Source organism: Phyllostomus hastatus, unplaced genomic scaffold (genome assembly GCF_019186645.2).
Source record: "Phyllostomus hastatus isolate PE091 unplaced genomic scaffold, TTU_PhHast_1.1 phas_contig_58, whole genome shotgun sequence".
Classification (NCBI taxonomy): Eukaryota; Metazoa; Chordata; class Mammalia; order Chiroptera; family Phyllostomidae; genus Phyllostomus; species Phyllostomus hastatus.
The window spans coordinates 25,702,944-25,711,773 of record NW_025333916.1 but is presented as its reverse complement, the minus strand read 5'-3'; positions in this window follow the sequence as shown (position 1 = coordinate 25,711,773).

The following is an 8,830-nucleotide window of genomic DNA, read 5'->3' as shown; positions in this document are numbered from 1 at the left end:
TCCAGTTAATTTATTTTTAATAAATGCAAATTGACTATAAATAAGTGGGCACATATGTAAGTACATTATGCAGATTTATTCTATTTGAATGTCTCTTTGAATTCTCTTTGAATGTATTTCTCCTCATGGATTGGCAAAATCCTCAAACCACATTTGCTAAGAAGCAACAGCTCAGCTTCAGTCCTGCTCCTGGTTTGGGGCACCCTTCTTTACTCTGCTGGTCCTCACCAGGATGACTTCATTGTGTAGCTGTATCTCTTCTTTGAGAATGCTGGTGAGTGGAACTTCTCCAGTCTGTGCTTTCAGCCTTGGTTACTGTGGCTGTTCCAGTTGCAATTACTTTTCACATCACTCCTCTTCTTTTTGCATCTCAGACATTTGCATATTGGATATACTTTATACAATATTTTGGATAGTGTAAAAAAGATATGGTAATCTTTTTGTCACAAGGTTTTATACTTGGTGATCAGTGCTGGGCTTCCCTTCCTGTGCTTTGCTCACCAGTACTCTTTTCTTGCGCTGTCCTGGAAATTTGTTTCTCAAGGTCATCCTCTTTCTCTGGCTTCTTGGTCCTAGTTCTTGAAGGTCTTATTCTCTTCTAAGATGTGGCATTCTCATTGGCTACATTCTTTTTAAAGAGATTTTCTTGACCGCTTCTATGACTCCTTTGTCTACATGAGCCACATTTGTCAGTACCTGCGTAGACAGCATTGTATGTTACTTCACGGAATGAGTTCTAGACCCTAAGGTCTTTACGATCCCTCTGAAGCTGATGTTTACCACTCTGGAAAGGAAGGACTGTGATACAATAAGATCATATAGGTTTCAAGTATACATTTCTGTAGTATATGGTCTGTATATTGCATTGCCCACCACCCAAAGTCAGATCAGCGATTTATTCTTTAACAGCATTTTTCTTCATCCACACAGATGCTGAATAAGAGTTGAAACTTATATTTTAATTCTGCTTTTCCAGGAGAAAAATATAGCCTTTTTCTGTACTTTAACTCTTTAGTGTTACACTACCAATGACAAGATAAGCAGAAGAGATTATTTTTCATTGAGGGGCAGAAGGAGTAGTAGTCCCAATACCCTGTAATTGTTTCCCTACTGATGGTAATAAATATTGGTTAAACAATTACCATTTGAAAGCATGTTAGGGAATCATACGCATAAATTTAAGGAACAGGCTCTATAACATTAGATTAACCTCAAAGCATGTTTACACACTATATTGCCTAAGCCTACAATTGCTTCATTCTTTTAATGTTTACAGATCAGTTTTGCTAGGTACTGTATTAACTACTAGGGATATAAAAATACAGTCTCTGCCCACAAAGGAGACTCATGCAGAAGTTCCAGATCTGTGGGAAAAAGCTACTGTTTAAACTCAGGAGCCAGAAATATGTAGAGACAGGCTGTTGATATCTCAGCTTGTTGGTAAGAGATATCAATAAAGTCATTCAATATGGTCTCATTTGCTTTCTGCCTACCTACATCATGGCTAGTTATTTTTGACAGCTTTCAGTCTTCCACAGTTAGAAATTAATGAAGCCAATGAAAATTCCTTGGGTTTTGATTTTTGTATTTCATCTCAAAGTTACCTAAACTTGGAATCTTTGAGCAAGATTTCTTTTTTTTATTGCTACTGAGGTACAGTTGTCTCCATTTTCACCCCACTACAGCCACCTGCCCCACTCATCTCCACCTCCCACTCACAAACCCACCCCCCCTCACTTTGTCCATGTGTCCTTTATCCATGCTCCTTGATGGACCTTCCCCCATTTTTCCCCTCCCTGAGCAAGATTTCTTGTAGAGCTATACTGACAACCTCTACACTATGAACTTCCTCATGCTCACCTCCATTGCCTGGTGGGCACCCCATGCTGAGCTAGGAGCAGCTGCAGTGCCAGTGCCTCAGTATCTCAGGCACCCTATCAAAAATCCATGTGCCAGCCTGCATGGCAGGGAGAGCGTGGGTTTGAATCCTTCCAGCATAAAGCATACGGCCAGGGGACGCAAGGCCACACCAGGCATAGCAGTCTTCCCGAACACCTATGGTCTAGCCTGAAAATCTTTTTACACAGTTTACTTTTATAAACTTTCATTCTGGTCACTGTGACCAACAGAATGGTCCATATTTACATCTCTTCATTAATGCTGGGTAATGAGGCAGAGGCCAGTTATGGTAAGCGGTCTTCACAGCTACAGTCCTTTGGATTTGAACAAGTGGATGATGAAGCCTGGAGAGCCTCCCACTAATGCCCAGAGTCAGTTCCTCTTTTGGAAGTCCACTAAATATGATGAATATATTAGGCTACTGGCAGGGGTCTGCCTTACAGGAATTTGGCACCTTTTGTTTAAAAAGCCGTTTTTTTTTGAAAAGGGAGAAGAGCTCCTTTATGAATGTAAATGATGTTTTTGTTTCATAAAACATTGAAAGATGATGGTAGATATTGTTATCAGATATCAGTGCCTATAGATCTGCACATACACATTTACTCAACAGACTGGTGAGCAAGTCAGAGACATACATCTTATGAACTTGGACATTCAGTGCTTCCAAGTTTATAGAGACTGATGAAAATAAAAGTAATCCCTAACTGAGAGACTTTTCATAATTGATGGTTTTAGACTTCAGAGACGAAAATTGACCCTCTGATCTTTTGGGTGTTCAGGGCAGACATGAAAATCAGGCTCTGCTTTTATCTGTCATGTGATACATTCTTTATTTATAGCCTAGTCCAGAGCACTGGGGACCCAGTGTCTTCCCATATGTGAAAAGCATGTGCTCCTTGCAGGTTAAAATCAAAGACCTTGGCTTCATTTTAAGATCAGCATGTGTTAGGCTACTTGTTTTAATGTTTCATATTTTCCAGTTTGCAGTGATCATAACCTCTTTGGGGCTTTGTTTTTAATGAATGGTATGAAAGCTTAAAGTATGATGACTTAGTTATCAGAACCCATATTTCTTTTAAAAAACTCAACAAAATGTTTTGATTAAATCTGAAACATTTTTTTGGAAGGTGACTGGGCTAAAGAGAAGGCAAAGTTCCTTAATCAACAGAAACTTAGGCAAAGACTTTTTTCCCGTGGCTTCCTTGCATACTGTGATAAAGAAAGTATGCAATCCCAAACAAGCAAATTAATTTTATGAGGGACTTAGAAGCTGAATTTAAAGTGTCAGTGGAAACCATTGGAAAACTATGTTGAGTGCTTTTAGTGAAAATTCTACTTACTCCCCAGTTGTAACTAACAGATGTAGTGTTATAACTGGCAGGGAGTCAGATTGTTAAGAGGAGGACAGCTAATAGAGTGTAACATGATGAATCCAGGGCAAACATGATTCTCATGTCTTGATTCCAGATTGGGACTATCTGTTGGGATGTAAAATACATTATCCAGATCACTTCTCTTAGATACGATTCCAAAAATTTGTCCAGAGATGAGAATACGTCCCACAAACCTATAAGTTATTTTCTGAACACTTCACTTATGAATATAAGGACCACATAAATTATTATTTTAAATTTTTGGAAGAATGTGGAGTCAGATGGAATACTGAGACTCTTCTGGGCACAATGAGAAGTACAGACACTGTACTTATGAAGATTTAACTTGCCCAATGGACTACGTGTCTGATAACAGAGTGACTGGTGGTTCCTCTTAGCATGAACAGAAAAAGTTGCTCGTTGATGATGTTTCCATTTCTCATTCCTTTTATACATGCTCCTGTCTAGCCAACAGAAAGCTATTGCAGACTAATCTTCTGGAAAGACAAAAACAACTAAACTCAGGTTTTTGCATTCATTTTTAAATTTTGCAGTCATTTGTTAAACTCTTTTATTTTAATTTTAATTTTTAATTTTATTGTTGTACAAATACAGTTTTCTGCTTTTCCCCCCACCTCTCCACAACCAGCCATCCCCATCCCCTCTCCGATTCCAACCCCTGCCTTGGTTTTGTCCATGTGTCTTTTATAGTTGTTCCTGAAAACCCTCCACCCTTTCTCCCCCATATTTGTTAAACTCTTTTAAAGCAACAGTCACCACCAAGAGTGTCTAAGACAGTGGCTTTGATCTACATCTTGTGGTAACACAGTTGTGTGGTGTGTCACCAGTAATAGGTAAAGTACCAAAATTTGTAATATGTTATATTTGTTCAAATTCAAGTGAACTCAGGGTTATCACTATGATATAACTCTTACTTCCTTATATTTCAAAATGTTTTCTGGAGGAACAGAATGACTTAGAGCTTGAGAACCAGCCTATCTCATTTTAAACAAGTGACTGTGTTAAAGAATATCCCTGATGCTACTATGTCTCTTACCTGTGCTTAGCCAGTGAAAAAAATTGAGGATCTGTGTTCCACAAATCGATTGCTGTATAACAACCCAATTCAAAATGTAATGGCTTAAAACAGACACATTTATTTTGTTTGTGAACCTGCAACTTGAGCAGGGATCATAGGGGATAACTTCTTTTGCCCGACTTGGGAAAGCTGGATAGGCTCTAAGGCTAGAGGCTGGAGGCATCTGTGGTCTTGCTTACTCTTATGTCTAGGGAAGGAATGTGAACTGTGGCCAGAGGACTGTGGTACACTGTATTTTGCAAAAGGAGCCAAAGCTACATTTCTGGGCCTACATCCTCTTCCAGAAACTTTCCGCTCAATCATCAATAAATGAGGGTCTGTGTTCTCATCCTTTGATTCTGTGGAAGATGGTGAGTGCTGCATGTCAGAGTGCTGTATGTACAGAGTATGGCAGAAGTCTTGCAGCCTTGGTGTTAGAGGCTGGGCTGCAAAAGGTATATGATTTACCACCTGTGTTTCTCAGAATGCTCACCCATAGAAGCCCAAGCCAGGGAAAAAGTACATGGGTAGAGTTTGGCTAACAATCCCAGCTAAATCCTCAACTAACAGCTAGGATCAGTCATCAGACATGTGAATAAATGAGCCTTCACTCACTCTAGTTCCCAGGTTTCCAGCCATTCCAGCTGATGCCATGTGGAGCAGAGGCAAGCTGTGCCCCATAGAGTCTTGTTCAAATTGCAGATACGAAATTGTAAAATAAATGGATAAATGCACCAGATAGATAAAACATTCTACCCTAAAGATGAGAGAAAGGATGTGATCAATTTTTTTCTGAAGATCCCAGAGACCACACAGAAATAAAAATGACTTTGCTCATCATCATCCCCGCTGATGTATTTTTCCTGTATAATTAGAAATGGACTTGAATCTCTTGTCAAATCATACTGTTCAACCAAAATATACTTTGCTTCTCTTTTCTAGAAAGCATTCTTGTTGTGAAATATGGACTCAATACAGCTAAATTGATAATTTGCAGATTTCTATCATCTTTGGCAATGTGTGCCACAAATTCTTTATCTCACCCTCTAACATAATTCTGAGTTGCCAAAAGAGATAATCTTTTTAATCTGCTCACTCACTAAGGAACACTTCAGCTGTTTCCAAATCTTGGCTATTGTAAATAATGCTGCAATTAACACCTTTTGAATTAGTGTTTCAGGTTTCTTTGGATATATTCCCATAAAAAAAAAGGAAATCTTACCTTATGTGACAACATTCGACCTGGAGAGCATTATGCTAAGTGAAATAAGTCACTCAGAGAAAGACAAATGCCATACAATTTCACTTGTGTGTAATGTACAAAATAAACAAACAAAACTAGCAATAGACTCATGGATAGAAAACAGATTAACAGATGTTAGAGGGGAGGACAGTTGTGGGGTTGGTTTAAAGGTAAAGGGATTAAGAAAAAATAAATTCATAGAGGGGATAAATGGTGATGGAAGGAGACTTGACTTGGGGTGGTGAAACACACAATGCAAAATACAGATGATGTATTATAGAATTGTACACCTGAAACCTACATAATTGTGTTAACCAGTATCACCACAATAAATTCAATGAAAAATAAAAAAATAAAAGAGATAATCTTAAACTCTATTTTTAAAAACATATAGTAATGATAGGAAAACATTCTTATATTATTAATGTTGGCAGATGCTGAGAAGCCAGGGCTGTGGTGTCAGTTGTACGTTCAATCTAATGAGCACACATAGGGAACGTAGGGGTATTATGTGGCAACATGTAATGGAAAATAAACATGACCAAGGTTTTTCCAGTAAGAATTTGCTGTTGTCACCATGTTCTATGTTAAATAGGAACACATTAACATATGGATTTCCTTTTAAAATGTCATGATATTGTTTATGCATTATAAGAATTCTGGTGTCAAAATTTTCACCTTTCAGAGATAATAAATGATAGACAATGCTGCAAAATTTCCAAAAAAATTCATTGTGGAGAAACTTTTTTCTATAGATAAAGCCATCGTTTCCTTGTCCTCGATAAGTAGTCTTTGAGGATCTGTATGAACGACTGTCTAGAGCAATCATTCTCAGACTGTGTATTCATCATATTCATCTAGGTGGCTTGTTACATAACTGATTGCTGTGCCCCATCCCCTGAGTTTCTGATGCAGAGGAGAGTGGAGCCTAAGAATTTGCATTTTCAGCAGTGCTGCTACTCTAGGGACTGTGCAGTAAATACTTGAAAACAACCAATCTAGAAAAACCAGATAAAGTCCTGTTGTGTATGTAGAGCTTTTTTTAACCACCACTTTGTGAAATATACTCTAAATTTATAACAGCTTTCAAGTTACCACATGACAAAATGGTTTTCATTCGTTCAGGGGTTAGATAAGCCATTGCTCTTAGCCACATTTCATCACATAGTGAGGTAAAGTTAGAGAAGAAACAAATTGGTTCTTTCAGTTTGAATGTCATCGAGTTCTAAATGGGTTCTAAAATTGAGGACGTGTCATGAGAAAGTTATTGTAGGCATTTCTCACTAGCGCACAACCAGAAAATTTGGTTAGTTTTGCCAAATTGGTTATAAAATAGCCAGAATTCTATCTCAAATATTTCAGTAATAAAAGATACAGTAGGCAAAATCAAATGATCTCTGGGGGCTCAAAGAACAAAGGAGTTCTGGTCTAGATGCCTTGGACATCTGAGTCTGACGAGAGTGTCATTATCCTCAGGCAAAGTATGAAAGGGTCCCTTTTGCTTAACTCCTGAGATAAAAACAAAGTTGAGAATTTTCTTTTAAGTACTCTAAATATTTCCAACTAACTGGACCTAATTGAATTATTTATGGAAATGGCCTAGTCCTCAATGCTCTAGGTTGGCACAGGAATCATTAGGCCCTCCAGTTCATGGATTTTCCATGGACTTTTCTTCATTATTGTCCTTACTTTAGTTGTTTCTTTCTAATTTAACTATTTTATGTTTGAACAATTGTAGTTACTATTTTCCGTGGTGGACTCTCTTGCTTTGCCTAAATGAAATACATGTTTATCAATATATACTTTCTATTAGCCCTTTACTAAATTTCTTGTTTATTTTAGAAATCATTCCTTTTTATTTAAAAAGAAATTTATATTTACTATAGGAAAAACTAAAAAAATTAAACAAAATGAATATCCCAAAGAATATTATTGCAATAAATATTGCAGTAGATTTGTGATAAATTTCTTCAGTCATTTCTATTATATATGCTTATTTAAATATATTTATAATTTTTAAAACATGAAATAAATGTCATATAGAATTTTAAATAAATCAAATGGTTTTTAAAAATTAAACATGCAAATGAAAAGATGAAGAAAATTATAACTTATCCATAATGCCCCATCCTAAGATATCATCTTTATTAACATTCATGTTTAATTTTTAACATATTTTAATATGCATGTGAATTCATTTTTTTGAAAAAGGAATTTTCTGCATATATTCCACTACTACATTTTCACTCATTAAATGCACTCAATAAATTCAGTAGATATTTGTGCATATGTTTATTTTTTCTTGGATAAATTCTTATAAAAAGATTCTTATATTAAAATGAACACCTCTTTTCAAAGCTTTTGCAAATGAATATCCAGAATATCCTTGTACCAATTTATTCTCTCACCAACAACATGAGGGCACGTTATTGCCTCACTTTTAAATATACTATTCTTTAAAAATCTTCAGCATTTTGGTGAGCTAAAAATGTTGCCTTGTTATGTATTGTAATGCATTCCTCTTTTTAAGAACATATTTTTATAGGTTGTTGGTCAATTGTATATTTTTTATTTCCTGAATTTTCAGGCCTTAGATAATAGCTAGTTTTCTTACTATGTTCATTTTTATATATATTTGTAGGCAAATCATTATATCTTGGGGATATTTGCAATTTTTGAAAACCAGTGTATGATTTGCATTTTCAATTGTCTGGAATATTTTTTCTATATAGAATTTTAAATTTTTATGACATCTAATATAATTTTTTTAAAAAATTTTTTCTCTGAAGAAGATCAGATGATTTCTGTTATTTCTCACTTGTGAATAACACCTATCTACTTTTTTATTGTTGATAGTCTTAAGAAAATCATTCTCTTCCTTTTATTCATGCATTTTTGTAGTCGCCACCTAGATCAAGATATACACATCACCAGCGTCTCCCAGCGTTGTCCCTGTGTTTCCATGCAGGCCTCTCCTCAGTCCCAAAGGTAACTAGATTTTGATTTTCAGTAAAAATAAACTAGTTTTCTTAATTAATAAGTTTTTATTAGATATAATAAATATAAAACATTATATTAGTTTCAGAGGTACAACATAATGATTTGATCTTTGTATATATATTGCAAAATGATCACCATACTAACTCACCATACATATTGATAAAATTTATTTTTCTTGTGATGGGAACTTCTAAGATCTATTCTCTATGCAACTTTTAAATATGCAATACAGTATTA